This window comes from Stenella coeruleoalba, assembly GCF_951394435.1.
Source record: "Stenella coeruleoalba genome assembly, chromosome: 1".
Lineage (NCBI taxonomy): Eukaryota > Metazoa > Chordata > Mammalia > Artiodactyla > Delphinidae > Stenella > Stenella coeruleoalba.
This window is the reverse complement of record NC_137169.1, coordinates 60,856,496-60,881,632: the sequence shown is the minus strand read 5'-3', so window position 1 is coordinate 60,881,632 and position 25,137 is coordinate 60,856,496. Positions and strand designations below refer to the sequence as shown.

The 25,137-nt window shown below is 37.2% G+C and overlaps 1 long non-coding RNA gene across 1 annotated transcript; it reads left to right on the top strand.

Moving 5' to 3' along the window:
* The first annotated feature begins 843 nt into the window (after positions 1 to 843).
* Positions 844 to 22,724, top strand: LOC307176126. The gene is made up of 3 exons (XR_013824613.1): positions 844 to 922; positions 5,325 to 5,402; positions 21,943 to 22,724. It is a non-coding gene; the product is annotated as an uncharacterized lncRNA (long non-coding RNA).
* Positions 22,725 to 25,137: the final 2,413 nt, after the last annotated feature.

Here is a 25,137-nt window from a genome sequence, read left to right as displayed (position 1 = left end):
TGAATTTTCTACCACCCTGACAAAATAGGCTTAGAGAACAATTTTAGTTGATTTTATAAAAATAAATAAATGAGATACTTTATATGTACCTGTGTTCCTGGTCTGAATGTCATAACTGCCACACAAACTTTGACATCACCTAGAACTAGGACTGAACAATCCTTGGGCACCTTACTTAATTTCCCCAAGTCTCTATTCTCACCATCTGCAGAAAGGAGATAAAAGTAGGACTTAATTCATAAGGTACTATAAGTAGTGAAGATGTAAAGTTCAGTGCCTGGAACATAGTGTTCAATAATGGTTGTTACTTATATTCAGTTTGAAAAATGAATCTATGAGAAGTGAGACACAAAGCTTTCAGCCATTCACAAACACACCATTGCAAAGAGAGAAACATCACCAGTTATGCACACTGTTTGCCAGATAAAAATAAATTATTTATAGTTCTTCAAGAGATATACCACTATCCCTTGCAGGAAGGATGTGAGAATATGGCCAAGAAAAACACAAACCATCTCCCACAACATGGGGCCACTCAGATCAACATGTCTAATAAACCTCAAACCCATGGGGAAGAACAATAGAGAAGCAATTCAAAGTACTTAATACAGCGATGGCTTTTAACAAGTCAACTGCCACCCTTATCCTCCTTTTTCCCCTCCCTTCCTTCAACACAACCGCATCTGGGCTAAAGATATTTATAATTCTCTGGTGACTAACTGTAACAAAACTTTAACAAACAGGCTGGTAAACTTGATAAAAGTATCTTAATATGACAGATACACTGCTCAAATGGAATGTGGGAGGGGAGAGCATAGTTTAATTTTTGGTAAGCTAAAATAGCACCTTAAAAATGGATGACTCCACACAGGCATTTAACAGTAGAGCTAATTTCAGGTCAGGTAAGCCACCTGCCTATCAGGTAAGCAGGTTCGCATTCGCATTAGATTTCTTTTTTTTTTAATTAATTTATTTATTTATTTATATTTGGCTGTGTTGTGTCTTTGTTGCATTGTGCGGGCTTCTCATTGTCGTGGCTTCTCTTGTTGCGGAGCATGGGCTCTAGGTGCACAGGCTTCAGTGGTTGTGGCATGTGGGCTCAGTAGTTGTGGCTTGCGGGCTCTAGAGATCAGGCTCAGTAGTTGTGACGCACGGGCTTTGTTCCTCCGCAGCATGTGGGATCTTCCCAGGCCAGGGCTCAAACCTGTGTCCCTTGCATTGGCAGGCAGATTGTTAACCACTGCGCCACCAGGGAAGCCCCTCACATTAGATTTCTCATTAGAAATCTTAGCATGATTTTAGGGTCTCTTCATTCTTGCTTTCCTCTATCTTGCCCAAATCATTTGGAATTAATCACCGGTCTCAGGTCTGTTGCTCAGTGGCCCATGATGGAAAAAATCATGATTTAACAATTCAGCAAACATTTCTGAGCCTTTGCTATAAACCTGGTAGCAAGGACACAGAGATGGACCAGAGTCCCTGCTGCAGCCCCATCTCAAAACCAAGGCACAGCCTTTGCCAGCTTCTAACAAGGCCACTTAGTCCTGCCCACCACCTGAGCCACTTCCTGTGGCTCCAGCCACCTCCAAGTATGGCTTGGTATTTTTGCCTTCCTGTGTGGCTACAAGGCAGCTATGACTCAAGGTTTCTGCACTCGTGAGGATCAGCCTTCTCCAGAAAAGAGAAACTCAAGCGTGAGTCTCCTCCAGTGATTCTATTTTGTAGAATAAGGCTTTCACTTTAGCTCCCATTTCAGTTCTTATTCTAGAAGTCCTCATGTTTCTCTAGACTGTTCTTAGGAGGAGTCTGCCTAACTGACAGTTCTGTTTCCCTGGGGATGGAAATTATTATCCAGAACACAGCCTTGGGGGCTGTGATTCTGTGACCTACAGACAGGCTTCCCTATGGACACCCTTTGGGATTTCTGAAGTCCACTTATCCATTACCTTGTGCCCAACTCCAGGGAACTGAGCTGCAAAAAGTTAAGCCATCCAAACCGCAAGGATAGATACTTAGGCAGCTAGTATCCATTGAGTAAGGGAATAAAACATTCATTCATTCATGCATTGAGTATTTAATAAGTGCACGTTTGGGTCAGACACTATGTCAGATGCTGGAGCTATGGAGATAGGAGGAAGTAAACCCTATTATCAGGGGAGACATAGTCTCAAAGGGAAAACAAAGAGAAAGCAAACAATTATAAAGATGCAAAGGCCTAGTATATCCACGGTACAAGAACCTTATATGTTTTGCGTAGGAGTTTGACCTTTCTCTTACAGACCCCAAATGGCAAATGGAATTCATCTTGAGGGCTTGCTGGCTCTTGCCTGTCATGGTATTCAGTAAAGTCTATTACAGACAAGGAGGAGAGGACTGTGACACAAATGCTGCCTATTTTCAATATAAGCATAGACGAGCCACTGAAGAGTTTTGTTAATTTGGAGAATAATGTGTCTAAAAGTTTCTTTCTGGGACTTCCCTGGTGGTCCAGTGGTTAAGACTCTGAGATTCCACTGCAGGGGTCATGGGTTTGATCCCTGGTCAGGGAACTAAGATCCCACATACAGCCTAAAAATAAATAACTATATAAATAAAATTTAAAAAATAAAAAAAAAGTTTCTTTCTTGCCACCCCAGTTGGGAAACCTTCTTTAGGACCTAGCCTGGCCTCATGAGCATATCTTGTGACCATGAAAGTTCCTTTATCTTTCCAGCCATTTTTTATTACAAGTAAACAGCCTGTAGGTTCTGAATTGTGATACCTGCCCTTGAGGAGAAAGTATAAACTGGAAGAGAGGAAAAAGAGAACAAATAAATATGAATAGTATAATAAATGCCAGTAAAGTTACAGTCTTCAAATATAGAGAAGAAAGAACAGCAAAATCTACCTGATGGTAGGAAAACTTTTCATCGAGTAGATTATAAAAGATCCTTACCTGACAAGTGGGAGTCTGAGAGGTGGGGAAGACTATTTACAGATGAAGAAACAGCCTGAGCTAATAGCATGTGATGTGTGAGTCAACAGTCTATTCAGTGAACAGCAAAACGGTTTGGTACTGCCAGGGTGGTGGAGGACCACGGCCAGTGGCAGACATACAACAACAAGGGCAGTTTGGGCAATAGTGCAGGGCCTTCTATAACGTGCTAAGAAGAGTTGACTGGAATAGAGCTGTTTCTTAGACACACCTGAGGAGGTAAGGAGAATACATTGCAAGTTAGAGAAACTAGGTAGAAACCTAGTGAGGCATTCAGCGCAAAGAAATCGAGGCAGAAATAAGGGCTAATAAGAGCATCGACCCTCTGTCCTTCTGCCTGGGTGAAATACAGAAGTCCAGGTTTGAGTCCTGGTGCCTTCACAAACAGCCCTGATCCTTTGTTTCAGGCTGTGGAAACACCTCCAGCACCTCCAGTCAGATTGAGCTGCCAGTGCCCTCTAGCGGTGGCCCACTTGATGGCCAGATGACAAAAACCATCCAATTCCTCACCCAAGTACCTGCCATGTACTGGCTTCTGTGATAGCTGCTGGAGCCACAGATCCTTAAGACATTGATTTTTCACTCAGGCTCACAGTTTAGGATGTGAGACACAGAGATGAACACATCCGAATAATAGTGTGTGGTCAGTGCAAAAAGTGTGCAATCAGGAATATGCTTAAGACAGTTTGTATAGAAGAGGGATAATGAACTTTGGGGTATGGGGACTTTGATGGTAGCTTGATGTTTGGCCTGGCAGTAAGAAAGGCCTTCTGGAAAATGTGCCTGGGCTATGAAGGAAGATTAGGACTTCACAAGGCAATTAGTAGGAGATGAGCTTTCCAGGAACAGAGATCAACATGGGTTAATTTGGAGAATGGAAGTAACTTCCTATTATAGAAGGATTAAGTGGGAACAGAATCAGGTAGATTTTGTAGTGACCCTTTCTGAGGCAGTCTAAATGGTACCAGGTGTTTCCCAAAGTGTTCCATTCAACCGACAGTTATTGTGCGCATCTTCTATAGACAATGTGATATGGAATTAAATAATGTTCTACCCTCAAAATGCTTTAGTGTTAAGACATGTTCAGACAGAGATGTGAAGGAATACTTTCTATAAAATGCAAGTTATACACAAGTAGCATTTGGCAGCAAAGGAAAAGAAGCATTTACTTTGAAAGGGGCAGTCAGGGAAGCCTTTCCAAACTAGGAAAGGCTTGAACATTGACTAACAAATGAGTAGGAATTTGCCGTACTGCAGTCGGGGGAGGGTGTGTATCCATTGTTTCTATGATTTGTGATGCAAAGCTGGTTGAATGTCTTCCTGTCTCTCTGGTCACATTTTACTTTCTTCCTCTGGCTCCTTTTCTTCTTCCCACTCCTGCTGTGATCAGTCCCCCAAGGTTCTATGCTCAGCCCTCAGATCTTTGCTTTATTCCCTCTCAGTGACTTTATTCATACCCATGGCCTCCACTTGCAAACCTCAAACATTTTGCTTAGCAGAGACACCATATTACCGAGTACATCACTTTTCACCCAGAAAGTCAACCTGTCCCTAATGAAACCTGCTCCAAACAGAACTCATCATCTTTAACCTCTGAAATCCTCCCCTCCCTTGGTTGGTTGTCCCCACCAACCTTTAGTAGCCTGATTTTATAAGTCAAGAACCTTGAAAAGACCCTTATCTTCTCCTTTTCTCTCCCCAACATCCAGTGCCTCTCCAAGTTCTGCAGCATTTGTAAATCCTTTTCTTTCTGTGTCCACTCTTACTGCCTTAAATTGGTCCCTCATAATGTCTTGCCTGGTTGATTACAGTGGCCTCCTAATCTGTCTCTCTGCTTCTAGCTCACCCCCTCAGTCCATCCTGCTTCATGTCTGCTAAGGTGGTGTTTCTAATAAGTCAGTCTGACCTTCTGTGCTAAGCCGCTGCACCCTTCCTTCTTAAGTGCTTCCATACTCCCTATAACCTGCGGAATCAGGTCTCAGCAAATTAGGGTGGTAGACAAACCTCCCCTTCTAACCCTTCTAGACACATGTGTTGTTGTCTTCTTCCAGGAATTCTCCAGAAATTCCAAACTCATGTAGATCCCCTAAACATCACATTGTTTAATACTTTCCTGCCTCAAACTGCTGTCACCTAGAATGCTCTCCCCAGCACTCTTCCCACATGGCAAACTCCAATTCATCCCTCAGAACTCAGTTTCATGTCACTTCTCCCCAGTGAGTCTTCATTGACCCTCCCTTTCAGATAGATAATCAATTTCTTCTCTGAGCTACTTCTGGACTATTTATGTATATCTATTCTTATGTCATTTTGTGATGATCTGCGTACCTGTCTGTGTCCCTTGCTCCAGGGTGGAGCAGCAATATAGCAGAGTAATTAAGAAAATGGAGCCCAGTCCCAGCTCTGCCGCTTATCAGAGTGAACTCAGGCAAGTTTTTAAATCTCTCTTTGTCTTAGTTTCCTCATCTACAAAATGGGGATGATAATAGTACCTGGCTTATAAAGTTGTTGTCAGGTTAATGTATATCAAGTGCTTTCAACAGTGTTACATAAAAATTTTCTTTGATTTTTAACTGTGAGCGTCTTGATGTTAGGAAATTATGTCTTATTCACTTCCGTTTTCCCAGGGTCCAGCAGAGTACTACCTGACACAGAAAGTATTGTATGTGGAACAAATATTTGTTGAAAGGAGGAATGACAATCTTTGGCTTTTCCCTGTTTCTTCTCCAATATGTCATAAATCCCGGAGTCCTGCTGGGTTTTCCTTTCCAATATCCCCTGCATTTAGTTTTCTTTCTGTAGTAACTGTCACTACTCCTTCATTTATTCAACAAAAAGTTATTAATAGTCAACAGTGTACAAGGCACCACTCTAACTGCTGAGGATACTGCTCTGATCAAGACAAATTCTCTTCATTATGGACCTTGCATTCTATCAGATGACACAGACACTAAATAATAGCATATTAGTTATCTGATCATAAATGTGATATATACAATCAGAGGAATTTAACCTAGTCTTAAAGGTCAGGAAGTTTCACCTAGAGAAGAAATTTCACTGATATGTGAAAGACTAGAAGTAAATAACTAGCATAAGGTGGTACAAGCTGTGGTGGAGAGCATCCAGGCAGAGGGAACAGCATGTGCAAAGCCCAGAGTCAGGAAGAAATTTAGCATATGCAGATTTTGCGTTCCCTGTGTCTGAATTATTGCTACAAATGCTACCCAATCTCTTTACAAGATGACCCTCCACACAGCTCTAAGATTAAATTTTCTATCATGTTAATTTCCTGTTCAGAAACCTTCTGTGGTTCTCTACTGCTTGCTGAACGACATACTAACTCCTTAGTTGTTTTTCATGATCCAGTGAACATAGGCTCCAGTAATGGTCCAGTTTTGTCTCCCACAAATCATCTGCATCTATACACAACAACAACCATCTTGTACTATTTGATATTCCCCAGACATTCCTTATTTTTTTTTTTTACTTTTCCACATTTATTCAGGTTGTTGTTGTCACCAAAATGCTTTTGTTTATTTCTGTCCACGTTTGCTGTTCTGCAAAACAATATTTACTTGTTCAATGCACGATGTGCTTTGATATTTTCTATTCTAGTCTATTTTACTCTATTTCAGTTTTTAAAACAAGCAAGTTGTAACCTACAAAAGTGATTTCACAACCCACTGATGGATCTTGACTCATAATTGAAAATGTTGCCCCAAATAACCTTAAAGATTTTTCCAAGATATATGATTCTTGGCTTTGGTGGATTCTAAGTTTTCTTCAAGTAGTAGAATCCTCTAATTCAGTTACATCTTGATTATTGGGCATCTGTATTCTCTGATGATAGAATGGTAAAATTCTGCTTGAGCACATGATCAGTGGGGGAGCTAATCATACAGAGTCAAGTCACCCTGAGGATACTTAGCAATGCATCTTTTTGCATTTGTAGGAGTTGTCACACTTTGCTGCTTCAGTTCTGGCAATGTTCTGAACTGAAGCAGCTAATTGTATTGAGCTATTCCAGATCACATATTGGGCAAAGATGAACATGGGAAAGTACTTCTTCTATCTATAACTGAGGGGAAAATACCCCTCCACTAGCAAATAATCCATGGCACACAACTGTAACTCATATTAGGCAATAAGTGTACCTTTGCAGATAGATTTGCTTTATAATTGCCCAAGGGGAATATTTGAATCTTTTGTAGTAACCACTCTACAAAGGATCTGTTTTTCAGAATATCTTTACATCTTGGGTTAAGTTTCAGTGGAATACTTCAGTGTTTCAGTATTTCTTCCATTTTAGATTTTGCAATGTCAACACCTGGATAAACTTACCATCTTGTTAATGTTTTTCAAATCTTTATCTCCAGCCCAGATTACATTCCTATATTTCATTTTTCTGTATCTCCTATGGCCACACCATCTCTCCACTTAAACCAGAGAACACCAGCATCAGGCTTGACTCCCATTTTTTCAACTCACTTGCCATTAATTCCTCTTGATGCTACATCTTATATGCTTCTCAAATCTGTCTACTTCTCTCCAACCTCCCTGCCTCTACTGATGTTCAAACCTCCCAAATGGTCCTCTTGCCATCTTTCTTAGTGCATTTCACAAAGTGGCCAATCTACCATATATTATTCTCTAGCTGGAAGCCATTCAGTTAACTACTGTTCCCTTTAAGAGAGAGTCCAATAGAAAGTACCTAAAATTGCTTGCAAAGGCCTTCTTAATCTGTCCTCTGCTAAACTCTCCTGCCTCATTTTCATTCTCTCCTTTCCTTCATATCTTACCCTCCAATCATTAAAATATGTTCTTTATGCCTCAAACACTCCATTCCTTGTCTAAAACACTCCCCTTTCTACTGAAGAACTTTCACTTTTCCTTCAAGCCACATCTTGGATAGTTCATGGGAATCATTCCTGGAGCCTCCTAAGTCCAGGCTTGGGGCTCCTCCCTTGTCCTCTTTAGTGCCCTGGAGCTCACCATTATGCTGTATTGAAACCATCTCTTCAGTTCAATAGTGTTAGCACAGGAATTATTCAATATCGTATCTATACTACCTAGCATATAATATACGATTAACATTTTTAGAATGAACAAATAATATCTGATATGCTCTCTGCCAAATGGTAAGGGGACTCCCCTGTGGAAGGGCCCTCAGTTCCCAGCTATGCTGATGACCTGGGAGAGAGGTCTATCCAACACTGGGATGAAGTATCAGAAAACTATTTTGACTGTAGATTTAAGTTACGATCTCCAAACAGCTTATCAGTAATACAACTTACTTTAAAAAAAATCTCCAACTGTTTTATGTGTCACAATTTAGGGAACTTAGGAAAAGGTACAAAGGGTATTTTTGGCTCCTTAAAATCCCAATATTTCAGATAATCTCTTCTCTTAGACAATTAAGTTTTATTTCTTACCAGACTCACCCTGGCCAATATCTAGATCCTCAGATGGGTACAGCTTTCACCAGTTCCATTCACTTATTCTCATTCATCTATTTCTCATTGATTAAACACTTACTAAGTGCCAGATACCAGGAATACTAGGTGAGTAAGATGTCATTCCCCACCCACAGCCTCAACACCCAATCTATTCAGGGTTAGGAGGAAGGAAGAAAACAAACATTTAAACTCATGATATAGATTCCCTCCAAACTCATGCAAACTTGAACTTAACCAAAGAATTCCAAGAGGGTATAAAAAATGTTAAGGAACAAGAAAGTTTTGCTTTATATATAAAAAAACAAAAAAAGCTTTAAGAGCGATAAATAGTCTGAGGAAAGAATGTGCAACGAACAGCAGATACCATAAGAGGAAGATTTTTTGCTTATGGAACTGTAAAGATTGTCATTGCATTAGTTCATATTTAGTCAGTGCTATTTGCATTAGTTACCTTTTTATTGAATTCTATTCATAACTGAGAAGCAAATAGTCTGGCAAAGTCCAGACATTTCTCCAAAGACATACAGGCAAAATACAGCCAAAGTTATGAAAGTCTGTGGTTCTTCACAGGTAGTCAACACATACAGCTTGTGACAATTTTTCAAATGAGCATGTCATTGGTGAGGCTGCTAATGCTGATACCAGCGGAGTAGAAATGTATTCTAAAGGATTTTTGATTCGAGCAAGATTTGAAACGAGCAAGACCTTTTTGAACAGAATGATTTTGGAATTTTCATAAGCTAAGAACTCTTCAAAATGCATCTCTGAGGCTCTTGCATAAACATTTAGAGCCTCGTTGAATTCCTTGCTGTTCCTTTAACACACTTTGCTCTATGTATGATACCTGATACCTTTGCTGTTCTTTCTGAGTGGAATAGCCTCCAGTCCCAGATGCCTGTCAAACTCAAATATCATCTCTTCTGTGGAGCATTGCAACAGGATCAACAGAAATCTTTCAGGCTGAATTAATTCTTCCCCACTCTGAGTGCCCACAGCGTTTTGCCTTTCAAATTGCACTTATTGCATTACATTATCCTTATTGGTTGATATATCTCTGTTCCCCACAGGACCCAACAGTACCTGATACACATTAAAGCCTCCATATAGACAGGTTTAATGTTTGAATCATCCTATTCTTTTCTCCACCTCTCTGTGTCACTGTAGTAGTGCCAAGTTCATGTTCTTCAGTTTCAGCTAACTTCATGATGTACCTTATTAAAAAGTTCTGATCTGACAATTAAGATATAAATTATATTTAATTAGTCACAAATCTATCTTGGAAAAAGCAAGGGGTTATAGTTTTAAGAGATTACGTGGTTTGGGGCAATCAATGTACCTGCCACGGCTTCAGTTTCCTCATCTAGAAAATGAGGACATTACTAAATAATCTCTACATTCCCCATCTTCTCTTAGGCTATGAATCAATGTCCTTTCCTGAATTCGTGCAAAATTAATGATCTAGATTTGTTTTTTAATCTTAACTTGTTTCCTGTTCCTCTGCTTTTTCTTAAAAACACATAATCAAATTGAAGTTCTTTATGGTTTACTATGATGTCATTAGAGCTCTGAAAGTAACAGATCCAGGGTTTAATCCCTGACTCTGCCACTTATAAAACTAATTTGATAATCTTGGCAATTTCAGCATGGTTAAGCCTCAGTTTCCTCATGTGTGAAATGAGAATAATAGTAATAGTGCTGGTTTCATAGAGTTATGGGTAATCTTCTATATTTCTTATGATTCCCTGTAGTTGCAGGCTGTGTAGGGATACAAAAGTCTTAACAACAGAAACACGTTCACTCATAAATTAATCACTAGTCTATTTTTTCCCATTATGTAAAGTGTTTTATCTATTTTTTGCTGATTGCCAGATATTGTAAACATCTGATAATATAGTGCAAATATAGTACCAAGTAAGTACAATGCCAAGTACAACTGCAAATTTGACAACAGATGCAAAGCTTTATGAAATTGCTGAAAATAAAGTCAAATAATTTTAAAACACCCAGGTAAAGCCATGGACAAATAAACTGAAGAAGAAAAACGTAATAAAAATATAGCAGCCTAGGTACCTTAAAGATACTGAATAGAATATGGGAATAAATAGATAAATCCCTGCAATATTTATTACAAAAAGCAACCATATTTATGATCATACTGCAAAAAGTTTTAAAAGGGTGTTATTTTGTATTGTGATACAGCTTTTAAATGCTCAAAATTAATTATTTAACTTCTTTGCTTTTACTAAGAAGTATTTAGGAAGCTAAGAGCAAGAGGATGAAAGTCAGCATGAAAACAGGAGTACCTCACCCGGTGGGCATCTTGGGGCAGGCCAGAGACAGTGGGAGGCAGCAAAGACAACCTTCACCTAGTTCTCAGCTCTGCCTCTGGCCAACTCTGGTGGTTACCCTTATCAGCAACGTGAGATAGCAAGGGAGAAAAACACAAAGACTGATGGTCTGTGTATTTTTGACACCTAGTAATTTATTAAAGTATCAACCTAAGCACCTCTATTCAAATATGAAAAACAAATAAACTAATTTCAAAACTTCAATAGAACTTTGGTAAACATTAATTTCATTTATTTCTATAGCATTTTGTAATAAATAAAGGTAATTTCATTACCTTTTTGTGTTATTATTACTACAAAGTAGCTGAAACAGATATTATTTTTCTTTTACTGTTGAAAAAGCAAAAATTGGTCAAGTCTGCTCAGATAGTCAGAGATCAGACACAGGCTCCCTGAGTCTAAGACACAGTGATAAGGATGTTTAATGTCTCTTCTTTATCACCAATAGTATTAAATATTTTACATGTTATTTCTAATTCTCATTAAAATCTTTTCAGGATAGATTTTGTTGCCCCAGTTTACAGTTAAGAAATTTGAGGTTCAAAGAGATTAAATAATTATCACCAAAGTCACTAGTAAACATTGTCTTCCTAACTCCAAAGCCCCTTTCACAATGTCCAACTCCTTTCTTTGCTAAAATTCAGGTTTGAACATATTTACTAATAATAGAAGAACTACACCTGCAGAGAAGAAACTTTAGAGTATAAGTTTTTCTTAGGAAAAAGCGATTATTTTAAACATTTTCATTTTACATCTCAATTGTAATTACTGGTAAATTTAAGAAATCAAGTTTAAAAGTGATGCATTTATTTCACTGTTGTTCTCTTTTTCTACAGACTTTCTGGAGGTAATACTAAAGAGCAATGAAGTGAGCAAAAACCATGTTGCACCAAAAACAAAATAGAAAAAAGAAAAGCAAAGGAAGAAAATCTGTAATTTATATAAATCCCTAAACTCTCTCACCCCATTTTACCAATTGAAATGTGAACTATAAAGAGATTCAGTGAACTTTCTAGGGTCATAGAGTTGAAAGTCAGCTAGGAAAACATACCAACAGTCTTGCCCCACTTGTGGGTTTTGATAGCTATCTTCGATCCAAGTATATTGTAGTGAAAATATAAAAATTTGTTTAATAAGGCAATAAAGACAATACATCAGCTGAAATTATCACCAATAAACTCTGGATTGAATTTGTGTGTTGTGAGCAACCATTTACTTTTACTTATAGCAGCTCTGGTCATTGATTATTTGTGAAGGCTTTTTCATATGGGTGATATAAATTACATAAATGAAACAAAGACTATGAATATGTACATATTTTAGCTTATATTAAAGTTGCAGCAAAACAAACATTTCTTGTTAGCTGAAGACTGAAAATAACCTTTGTGGAAATTTTAGAATTGAATCTATTGGCTTTATAAAGAGATCTTGACTTATCTCTTTTTTTTCTCTTTAAATTAGAAAATAGAAAAACTAACACCGTTAACCTTTTAGCAACACAGTAGAAAGTATAGTTACATTTCACACTACATTCTTGGAGGGATTTTTGTAACTTACTAAAACTGCTTCAGAATACAAAGGTTAAAAAGGACCTTATAATGTGTCAGTTGTGTTTCAGGACCCCAAAGTCTCCCATTAGAAGGTAATTGCATTTCTTCATTAAAATTGTAAAGCTGAAAGGCATCTATCTAGAAGAGTTGCTGAATTGCCATCTAAACTAAATAATAACTATAAAACAAGTTTTGTGTTCTCTTTTATTTTTCACTCTTATATTTAGATTACCAGATGTGAGAAGCAATTTATAAATGCATACACCAATCTATAAGTGGCCTCAAGAAAGAAAGCATTTCCCAAGGAAAAGAAACCTTTAGGATTATTCCAAATCAAATAAACTCTCAATATATTTTCATATTTTGACAATAAACATCTATCATGTCAATAAGTATGCTGTCACAGAGATATGACAGTTCATAAGAAAATGTCCCATATTATCCTTCAGCCCCACATGAATCTCAAATCTACTGATTCTATCTCCTTTTTATTGTCCCTCCCCTTCCTCCCCCACCACCGATGCCCTTACTTCCCTCCTTGCCTCACTAAAATTCTCTGGTCAATCCTTACAATCATCTCCTTGCATATACCCTTGACTTCTTTTGCCTGACTGGTTAAGGGAACTGGAGGGGTTGCAGGTTACATAAATGTATGCATGTGTCAGAAAATCATCAAACTTTACACAATAGTTATGCATTTCTTTGCATGTAATTTACCTTTAAGAAAACTTTAAACAAATATTGAACTCTAGTAAATAGGTTTGCTTTTTGAAATGGTATGGGTTAGCAATTTTAAAACTTGCTTACACAAATGAGTAAATATACTGAAGGTAATGGGAGTAGCATCTTAACGGGGAGTTATAAATATGGAAAGAAGGAATATTAGTATTGGATTGAAAAGGAAAGTATTATCATAAACTCATAATTTTTTTTAATATCTACCTATCTAGCTAAATATAGAAATGATTATATTTATATGGGCATATAGTGTATATGTGCACATACATATGTACATATACTAGATGTGTTCACTGAGATTGTCTAAAAGTTATGACATAGCATTAGCAATGAGCACACCTAATACCCAGAGCTTGATTTCTATTTAGCTTTTTGCATTAAAAAGAACTTAGACTTCTTAAAGAAGAAATGGTTCCAGGGCTGTATCAGAGGGCAAAATATAACTATAAAGGATATTATTGGGAAAAGTGACAAAATTTGAATATGGACTGTGGAGTTGATAACAGTGCTTATCAATATCAAATTTCCTCATTTTATTAATTGTACTGTGGTTATATAAGAGAATGCCCTTGTTTTTAGAAAATATTCACTGAAATATTTAGTGGTAAACAGTCATGAATCTCTCCAATTTATTGTCAAATAGTTTAGAAAAAAAATTATCTATTTAAAGGGAGAGACAGAGAGAGAAACAAAAAGAAAGAGAGAGGGGGTAATGAGAGAGAGAGAGAGAGAATGATAAAAGTCAGTGGAAGAAAATATAAACAACAGGTTAATGTGAGTAGAGGTATTCCTTTTACTTTTCTCGTTGCTGTCAGTTCGAAATTATATCAAAGTAAAAGGTTACATAAAAGAATATCCTTATTGGCTTCTTGTGTCAGTCAATATAAGACCCAAAGTTCTTACAAAGTCTCCACATCATCATGTGTACTCTCATTACCTCTCTGATAGCATCTTCTCCATATCTCCCTTTTACAATGCTTTGTCCTCAGATGTCCTTGTTACATGCAGAGAATCCTCGTCTCCTTTGAATCTGTGCAGGATCTCACCTCCTCAGTTGTACCATCCTGTTTTCCATTACACCCTCCCCCTCCACTCCCACACTCTTGATCCCCTTCACTCTGCTTTACTTTTTCTTTTCTGTGGCATGTGTTACTTTCTAACATCTGTATGACTTACATGTCTTCTTTCCGTCTTGTCTTCACTCTCTAGAATGTAAGTTCCACAGGACATGAGTTTGTCTGCTGCCTTTCCTGACCTATCTTAAGCACCTGGGATAGTACCAAAGACACTCTATTTGTTGAATGGAAGAATGACTGTTATTAGACTGTCAGATTACCATCAGGAAACATTTACTCTTTTGGATATGAACCTTTAAGAATATTTTTTTCTTTATGGTTCTTAGCTCACTGTAGTTAAATGTCTATTAGGTATTAATATTTATAGTCATGTTAAAGCAGCGTTGTTTCTGAGTGCCTCTTTTTAAAGCATATAAGTAACAACTGGAATAATTTGAGGAGTTTAGAGATATTGCTTAAGAAGGTCAGCTGGGTCTCAGAAAAAGGCAGTAAGTTGCTCATGGCCCCTCTTTCCATTCTCTGCTCCTCAGCTCTGAAGGTCTGGAAATGAGGCACTGACACACCAGTCAAACTCATGAGACACTGGTGAGAAGGCTGGTTAAAGGACTATAATGAGAAAGAGTTGCCACAGGTATCAGAAAGTTGAATCTTCTGTTCAGCTGTTCTCTCTCTATAAGGAGCTGATATGGAGTCCAACAGATAAGTGCAGTTACCTGTTTTTGTGGAATCAGAACAAAACGAAGGAGTTAGTCAAATTATGGTAGCCCACTGCTTATATTTTTCTGCCTAAAGATGGAATGTTTAAGGATAAAGGATTGGAAAATTCACTTCCCTGCTCAGGGCATTTTCTTACTTTGTGGTGTTGAAATGAAAAGTATTACACTTGGCTTTGGAGAACTTCCCCTTTTCAGGTTTCACATTAATAATCAGTTCACATATTTCTTTCTTTAGTTATGTTAGTACATACCTGAGCCACATTTAAGCCTTATTGCTATTGGTTTCCAAAGGAAATCATGTTGTTCTTTGAAAGATGACTTCCCAGATGGCTGACCTTAGCCACTATGTGCTGAATTTATTACATTAGCTGTTAGAGTTGGGCTGAGGTGGTTCTTCCACTGTAACTCATACATATATTTACTATAATTAAATGGTTTTAAAAGTTTAATAGAAGTTGCTTAATGCTTAAGTAAAAAAGTCTGAACAAGGTTAAACTTTATAAAGTTCTAAAATCTTGTTGTCTGGTTATAGACCATGATGAAGTAGATGCATTTCCTTCTGCTAAGCACAGGTAAAAGTCCTGGACATTATATATAAAACAAACATAAGAAGACTGTGAAAGGTAGTGAGAAGAGGGAAGACCAGCTACAGACCTTGGAACCCGAGAAAGACCATGGTGGCAAACTCCTTGACTTTTTTTTTTTTTGACTTCATATATCCTCACTGAGTGCTAGAAGCTATAACCTAAAAAAGCCAGTAGGAATTGACAAAAAAAAAAAAAAAAAAAGAGCTCTCATAAAAGCCCTTTTTCTCTAGCAAAAAACAAAGAAAGGGACAGCTTGACAAGACAAAAAAACTTTAGACAATAACTACTCTACTGCAGAAATACATCATAGAACAAAATGAAGCTCTAGCTCCATCACTGTCAGCAAAAGCTGAGTTGGGAGCCTAGACTTCTACCCTTGTCAGGCTGTAATAAGGCACAGTATGGTGTCCGAGAAGCCAAGTGGGGAGATGGAACTTTCATCCTCACTCAGCAGTAACAAGCTTCTCCCCACAGTGTCACTGGAAGCCATTGAGGGATTCCCATCTGGCAGCAATGAGGTGGTATGATAGGAGGCTGATTGGGGAACTTTCACTACCAGCCAGTACTAAAACAGTTCCCCTCTTGCAGTGTCAGTGGAGGTCAAAGCTATGTGAAGGTCATGTGGGAAGCAGTGGCACCCCTTCCACACCCAACCAGGGAAATGTCATGGAGGCCTAGTGGGGATCCTGAAATCCTACCTCCATTCAGCAGTAATGAGGTAGCCTTTGGTCTCAAAAGAGACCAAGTGGGGAATCTGGATCTTTATCCCCACCTGGCAGTATCTGCCTCCCCCACTGACATAGTGTTATGGAGGGCAGCTGAAACAGAAGATCTAGATAAGATCTAGAGTCTCACAACATAACACCCAAAATGTCCAGGATAGAATTTTAAAAAATCACACATTATACTAAGAACCAGAAAAATCTCAACTTGAATGAGAAAAGACATTCAACAAATGTCAACACTAATATGACCCAGATGGTGAAATTATGTGACAAGGATTTGAAAGGAGCCATTATAAAAATGTCTCAATGAGCAACTATAAATACACTTGAAACAAATGAAAAAGTGGAATATATCAGCTAAGAAATGGAAAATATAAAGCAAGGCCAGGTTGAAATTTTAAAGCTGAAAAATAAAATAGTTGAAAATAAAAAGCTCAGTGGATATTTCAAAAGCAGAATGGAGAGGACAGAGAAAAAACCAGTGAACTTGAAGATAGAATATTAGAAATTACCTAATCTGAACAACAGAGAGAAAATAGATTGAAAAACAAAAAGGAATAGAATCTCAGGGATCTGTAGTACTGTAGCAAAACGTTTGAGTCATAGGAGTCCCAAAAAGAGAAGAAAGAGAGTGGGGTTGAAAAGTACTCAAAGAAATGTCTCAAATTTGGTATAAAACCAACATGGAAAAAAAAAACAAAAACACAAAGCAACAGGTTCAAGAAACTGAATAAACACCAAACAAGAAAAACCCAAAGAAATCCATGCCAATGTACATCAAAATAAAACTTTAGAAAACTAAAAACAAAGAAAACAACTTGAAAGCAACAAGAGAGAAATGACACGACCTATCAGCGGAAAGACCAGTTTGGATGATAATGGATTTCTCATCATGGAGGCCAGAAAGAAATGCCACATTTTTCAAGTACTGAAAGAAAAGAACCATCAACCCCAAATCCTGTATCTCGCCTCCACAAGTCAATCCTGTATCTTATTCTTCAGGAATGTCGAGGAAAATGACATTTTCAGATGAAAGAAAACTGACAGAATTTGTCAACAGCAGAATATAGACAAAAATAATGGCTAAAGGAAGTCTTTGAATAAGAAAGGAAGTTATTGGGACTTCCCTGGTGGCAGAGTGGTTAAGAATCCGCCTGCCAATGCAGGGGACACGGGTTCGAGCCCTGGTCCGGGAAGATCCCACATGCTGTGGGGCAACTAAGCCTGTGCACCACAACTACTGAGCTTGAGCTCTAGAGCCCGTGTGCCACAACTACTGAAGCCCATGCACCTAGAGCCCATGATCCACAACAAGAGAAGCCACCTCAGTGAGAAGCCTGCGCACTGCAATGAAGAGTAGCCCCTCCTGGGCTTCCCTGGTGGCGCAGTGGTTGCGAGTCCACCTGCCGATGCAGGGGACACGGGTTCATGCCCCGGTGCGGGAAGATCCCACATGCCACGGAGCGGCTGGGCCCGTGAGTCATGGCTGCTGAGCCTGCGTGTCCTGAACCTGTGCTCTGCAACGGGAGAGGCCACACCAGTGAGAGGCCCGTGTACCGCAAAAAAAAAAAAAACAAAAAAAGTAGCCCCTCCTCACCGCAACTAGAGAAAGCCCACCCGTAGCAATGAAGACCCAGCACAGCCAATAAATAAATAAATAAATAAATACAAATTTTATAAAAGGAAATTATTAAAGAAGAAATTGTAAAACATAAGAAGGAAGAAAGAACAACTATGGGTGAATACAAAAGAGTCTCCTTCTCTTAAATGTTCTAACTTTTGTTTAAACAGTTGAAGCAAAAAGTACAATATTCTCTGATGTGAATCTCGCTGTTTGTAGAGGAACTAATTAAGAAAGAAAATTAAAAGACTTAAAGGGAGGCAAGTTTTCTATATTTGATTTCGATATCAGTAAATTTTGTGGTGATGGAAGAACTCTGTATTTTGATTGCAGTGGTGGTTATAGGAATCTACACATATAATAAAATAACATAGAACTCTATACAACATTGTACTAATATAAATTTCCTGGTTTTGATGTACTGTAGTTAATGAAAGATGTAAGCGCTGGGAGAAAGCGGATGAAGTGAATTTTCCATTATTGCAACTTTTATAAATTTCTAATTATTTCAAAATAAACAATAAGTAATAAGCTTCAACATGTCTTTAATAGGCCATATTCAGAAACTTCTAACTCTGAGAAAACATAAAAAACACACAATAGAGTGGGTGTGAAATATAGAGCAGATTTCCTCAGTAACTGGTAAGGTTTTGTTTTGTTTTGTTTTTTATTTTTTGATAGCTACTTATGACCTGTTTGATTTGGGGAATGCGGTTCTGTTTTGATGTTAATGTTATTATCAGTTTCTGCTCTTTTATGTCTTCAATAATAAAACTGTGTAAAAGCTCATGAGTCATCTTGGCTGGGTCATGACTGTAACTGACAGCTTTTTAGCATTTCCTAAAGAAAAAATCATGCATTATCTTTAGCCATCAGGGCATAGCAGCAGATACCTTGGGATTCTGCAAGCACTTTTTTCTCTTTCAGCAAAGTGAAAAAGAACTAGTTTAGGAGTCTCAGGATCTATTACTGACACAACTAGATAGTGGCATCTAATTGTGACAGCCAAATATATCCAGGCCTTATTCCCCATCTGTGTCTCATTTTCTTATCTACAGTGAAAATCTATCCTGCACTTCTGACCTATAATATATATTTTCAGAGTTTCTACAAAGCACAGATCAGTCCTTTGGATCTGACCTCATCTTCCCCACATAGCCCTGTTTGAGCTATGTGGTCTTCTCTACTGGTCTTCTCTACAATAGATTAATCTAGTATAGGAGTCTCTTTCTTATACTAATTTGAAATTGGGACCCATAGACTCAAATTGGATAAACTTAAGGTCCAATATTGCCAATTTTCTATATCTATTACTTTTTTCCAGTTATGAAATATTCCAAACATACAAAAACACCCAATTACTCCTTGCCCTGAATGAATAAGTATTAATACTTTGCTATATTTATTTCAATATTTTTCTTAAAAAAGTACTAAAATTTGATATAGATACAAAATTAAAGAGTCTAGTACAAGAAATACCAATCATAAGATAAAACAATTACCAAAATTTTGTCACATTCACTGAATCTGTTTTTTATTTATTTTTTTAATTGTGGCAAAAACACACAACATAACATTTACCATCTTAATCATTCTTTTTTTTTAAATAAATCTATTTATTATTTTTGGCTGCATTGGGTCTTCATTGCTGCACACGGGCTTTCTGTAGTTGCGGTGAGTGGGGGCTGCTCTTCGTTGTGGGGCGCGTGCTTCTCATTGTGGTGGCTTCTTTCGTTGCAGAGCACGGGCCCTAGGCATGCAGGCTTCAGTAGGTGTGGAGAGTGGGCTTCAGTAGTTGTGGCATACGGGCTTAGTTGCTCCTCAGCATGTGGGATCTTCCTGGACCAGGGCTCAAACCTGTGTCCCCTGCACTGGCAGGCGGATTCTTAACCACTGTGCCACCAGGAAAGTCCCATCTTAACCATTCTTGAGTGTACAATTTATTAGTGTTAACTATATTCATTCTGTTATGCAACAAATCTCTAGAAGTTTTTCATCTTGCAAAACTGAAACTCTTTGAACAACTTCTCATTTCTTGCTTCCCCCAATCCCTGGAAACCACAATTCAACTTTCTGTTACTATGAATTTGTCTATTTTAGATACCATATGGAGGTGGAACCATACAGTATTTGTCTTTTTATGACTGGCTTATTTCATTTAGCATAATGTCCTGAAGTTGCATCCATGTTTTGGCACGTGACAGGATTTCCTTCCTGAATAACAGTACAATGTATGTATTTACCACATTTTCTTTATATATTCATTGGCTGATGGACATCTGGGTTACTTCCATTTCTTAGATGTTATGAGTACTGCTTCAATGAACATGGGTGTGCAAATATCTCTTTGAAATTGTGTTTTCAATTCTTTTGAATACATATGCAGAAGTGGGACTGTTGGATCATATGGTAACTATATTTTTATTTTTTTGAGGAACTTCTATACTGTTTTCCATAGTGGCTGCACCATTTTACACTCCCATTAACAGTGAACAAGGCTTCTAATATCTCCACATTCTCACCAACCCTTGTTATTTTCTGTATTTTTTGTGATAGTGGCCATCTTAATGGATGTGAGGTAATATTTTATTGAAGTTTTGATTTCCATTTTTCTAATAATTAGTTATGCTGAAGCATTTTTTCATGTACCTGTGAGCCATATGTATGTCTTTTTTTTTTTGAGAAATGTCCATTCAAGTCTTTAGCCCATTTTAAAATTTTGTTGTTGTTGTTGTCATTGAGTTGTTAGAGTCCTTTATACATTCTGGATATAACTCCTTATCAGATATATGATTTGCAAATATTTTCTCCCATCTGAAGTTTGCCTTTCACTCTGTTGGCCATTTCTTTCATGCACAGAAGTTTTTAAATTTGATATAGTTTTATTTGTCTAATTTTGCTCCTGTGCTCTTGGTGTCATACCAAGAAATCATTGCCAAATCCAGTGTCATGGAACTTTTGCCCTATGTTTTTTTCTAGTAGTTTTATGGTTTCAGGTCTTACTTTTAGGACTTTAATCCATTTTGAGTTAATTTTTGGTAAATAATGTACGGTAAGGGTCCAAATTAATTCTTTTGCATGTGGATATTCAGTTTTCTCAACACCATTTGCTGAAAAAACTGTTCTTTCTCCCATTGTGTGGTCTTGCCACTTTTGTTGAAGATCATTTGACCATATACACAAGGGTTTCTTTCTGGGTTCTCTATTCTATTCCATTAGCCGTTTTTATGCCAGGTCCACACTGTTTTGATTACCATGGCTTTGTATAACTGACTTATTTTTTAAAACTCCTTTTCGTTTTTCCTTCTTGATGCATTTTACAGCAAATATCACACAGCAAAATTTTATCCCTACATGATTCAGTATGGTTCTCTAAAATTTATGGACATTTTCTAACAAAATCAGAATATTATTCTCACTCATAATAAAATTGGCAATATTTCTTTGGTATCATCTCATACCTAGCCCAAAGTCAAATGTACAAATTGTCTCCAAAATGTGTTTATTGGTTTGTTTGAATCAAGATTTAAACAAGGTCCCCACTTTAATTGATTATGTCTCTAAGTTGCTTTTCATTCAGAGAAGTTTCTCCCCTCCCCACTTTTCCCTCCAGGTGCTAACTTGTAGAAATTGGATTAGTTGTCTTATAGAATGTCTCACATTCTGGATTTCTCTGTTTACTTCCTTGTTCTGTCATTTAACTTATAAATGGAAGTTAACTGTGACTTAATTTTATGGTCATTTAATTATAAATTGAAATTAGCTCAGAACTTTGATTTTTTTATGCTTCCATGCAACTGTTTAAATTCATTTGCAAATTGCAAACCCTGGGGCTTTTCCATTTCACTAGTCATTCTCAGATCTGCTTCCAGGTTTCTACCCAGAATATGCAATGTTCTCTTTCCTCAGAAATGGATATTTACTGACAATTTTTTTGAACCCTGGGTTTGTGGGGTACCTAGGTTGTTCCCATTCATTTCTCACTATTCCTGCCACTCAACTTTGCTCATGTTCTTGTCCTACGGCTGTAGGTGATTTATCATTTGTATTCATAATCTGAAGTTTATGGAAATGTCTTGCCTTCTAGTTTTATTTTGATGCATTCAATGGGTTTCTCATTTTCCATCCTAATTGATTTGTTTATTTTTCAGGAGGAATTTTTGGGAGATTAAAAACCAACCTTGCTGTCAAGATCACATCATTGGAAGTTCTTCAACTTTCTTTTTGTTAAAGAAAGAAAATATTACAAAAACACCTCACCTCCCAACCCATTCCATTCACTTTCTCTCCTATACCTTTTCCAAGGGTAACCCCTAACCAGAAGTTAGTATGTCCTGTTTCCATGCATGTTTTTGTACTTTTACTACATGTATATGCATCCATTAAATTTGTATACTATTGTTCTGTGAGTTTACAATATCTACATATATGTTTTCATATTATATGTATGATTTGCTACTTGGTTTTCTTTACTCAAAGTTGTATTTTCTTGAGATTTATCCATTTTGAAATATGAAGCTCTAAATTGTTAATTTTAACTGCTGTGGAGTATTCTATACTTTGGAGAAAATATAATTTGTCAGTCCTCTGCCAAGGGAAAATTATTTCATTTCACTGTAAAAAAAAAAAAATCATCTGTATACATGTTTACTTGTGTACATCTGCATGAGTTCCTGTAAGATAAATATGTAGGAGTAGAAGTGCTGGGCCAAAGGGCATGTGCATCTTCTATGCCCACACATACGAGAACTTCCCTTGTGTAACCATACCAACGTTTGTGATGATTTAACTTTTCACATCCTTGTAGGTATGAAATGGTATCTCATTGTTAATTTATTTTATATTTTCCTGATTGAAATGTGAGGTTGAGAATCTTTCCAAGTCTTATTGATACTGGTTTCCTTCCATGGTGTCTGGAAATAAAATTGACAATTTCTCCTGAGTTATGTGTCAGTTTCTTAATGGTTTGTGAGGGTTTTTAAAATATGTTCTGGACAATAATGCTTTTTTTTGGTATTTATTAAATACAATGGATTATCATAGTCTTCTGTGTATCCTCTCTCTCTCTTTCTCTTCTCTCTTTCTTTGTATCTCTACCTCTGCCACTACCTCTACCTCTATCTTTATCTCATTAACCCTTTCTCTCCCTGCAGCTCAGACTTCGTCCATGGAAACATCTTTGGAAACAGGGAGCATACTAACTTTTTCATTTTCCCAGATCTTCATCTCTAACCACCCCTCTCCATGATCACCACTCAAAGTTCTTAATGGAACATCCTGTCTTTCTGAAGCATTGACACTCATGCAAACAGATGTTAAGAATAGAAGTGCTCTGCCTTTATGACAACTTGATTGTCAGGATCATATTCTGTATATTAATGTCAAGTGGTGTTTTTTCTTTTTCCTGCATGCTTTTCCTTTTCCATATCTTTATCAGGATCTGGCAAGTCTGGTGAGTGCAGTAAACAAAATGTTAGGTGTGTGATAAATTCTGATATGGATGATAGGAAAAAGAAAAAGAAATTATAATTATTTTATAAACATAGACCATGCAATGATATGAGAATTTGATGTTACTGCAAATTGAACCAGTTGAGATGATAGTGTCAATTTGTTGAAATGGGTAGATGTCATAAAGAATTTGGAAAAAAAAGAAAAGTTTCTAGGACATACCAGATCATATTATCACATTGTCTCCAGATACAAAATTGATGATAATGCATAAATGCCTCTGGAAGATTCTATAAGTTTGTGAGTCTGAAGCTATGCTGTTTTAAATATTAACATCTAGTTAAATTAAAATATATAGATCAGAGATTTTCTTTGTTTTGTTTTGTTTTTCTATCTTTCTCTTTGGCTCTTCTCTTAGTATAGACTAGAAAAATAAAGGCACATGTAAATGCTTAGAGTTAATTATTTGGATTACAATTTAAATTTTCCAATATTTTTCATTTTATTTTTAAACACAGGCATCTGTTTGGTTTCATGAATAAAGCTCCCAATTTTGTTTTCTTCTTACTGAAGTTTTTTGTTTTGTTTTTATAAGTTTATTTATTTACTTTTGTTTGTGTTGGGTCTTTGTTGCTGCGTATGGCGGGCTTTCTCTAGTTGTGGCGAGCGGGGGCTGCTCTTCGTTGCAGTGCACGGGGTTCTCATTGCGGTGGCTTCTCTGGTGGCTTCTCTTGTTGCAAAGCATGGGCTCTAGGAGTGAGGGCTTCAGTAGCTGTGGTATGTGGGCTCAGTAGTTGTGGTGCACGGGCTTAGTTGCTCCACGGCATGTGGGATCTTCCCCCATCCAAGGCTAGACCAGGGCTTGAACCTGTGTGCCCTACATTAGCAGGCAGATTCTTAAGCACTGCTCCACCAGGGAAGTCCCTGAAGTTCTTGAAGAAGTAATATTTTAACATTTGAGAATAATGGACCAAAGAAGATGATAACATTCAAGGGTAACTGTATTTCATAATCTAAAATAATTTTCTTTTCACAGGCAATTGCACTAGACAAAGAACATTAAGGAACTTTAATTACAATAATAATTGTGGAAGAAACAACCAGCTTGGTATAACATATCCAGTCCAAGTTTGTATCCAATATAATTTTTTAATTTAAAGCAGAATTATAATCTAAAAACAATATTTAGATTCTGAATAATAAGATTTGTACAGAAAAAATATTAGCATGTAATATTTGATTGTCAAAAATGTGAGTGATTTTATTTGAAAAACGACCAACATTCTTCAGAGTTCCAGGCCTCCCAGTTATTTTAATAGAATTATCTTGGAGGAAGGCTCATAAACTCTCGTGTTCATTAGTTCATACTTGCACAATGAGGGGATTTGCTTTGGAAATTGATAGACTCTTATTTGGCTCAAAAAGTGAGTGCCCCTGGATTAGGGATTTTCTCAATGCACAGTGCAAAAGGCTAATAATTTTATTTGAAAAAAATAATTATTATTACTTTTCATTGTGTTCAGCCTATATCACACTCAAAAGCAATTAATTATCTTCGTGGCTTTGTGCTTCATCTGTCCTAAAGTTTTGTTTATTTTAATAATAAATATAATTTTTATACTAACTTCAGGTTGTACCTTTTACTACAAATTCTCAATCTCTGATTTACTAAATAATAGAAATCATTCTCATGAATGTTCAATATAAGAAGGGGCTGGCAAGCTTCATGCTCCATAACTTTTTCCAAAAGCTTTTATCTCCAAGTAAATTTTATCTACATTATTTTTTTTATTTTTTATTTTTTTGCAGTACGTGGGCCTCTCACTGTTGTGGCCTCTCCCGTTGCGGAGCGCAGGCTCCGGACGCGCAGGCTCAGCAGCCATGGCTCACGGGCC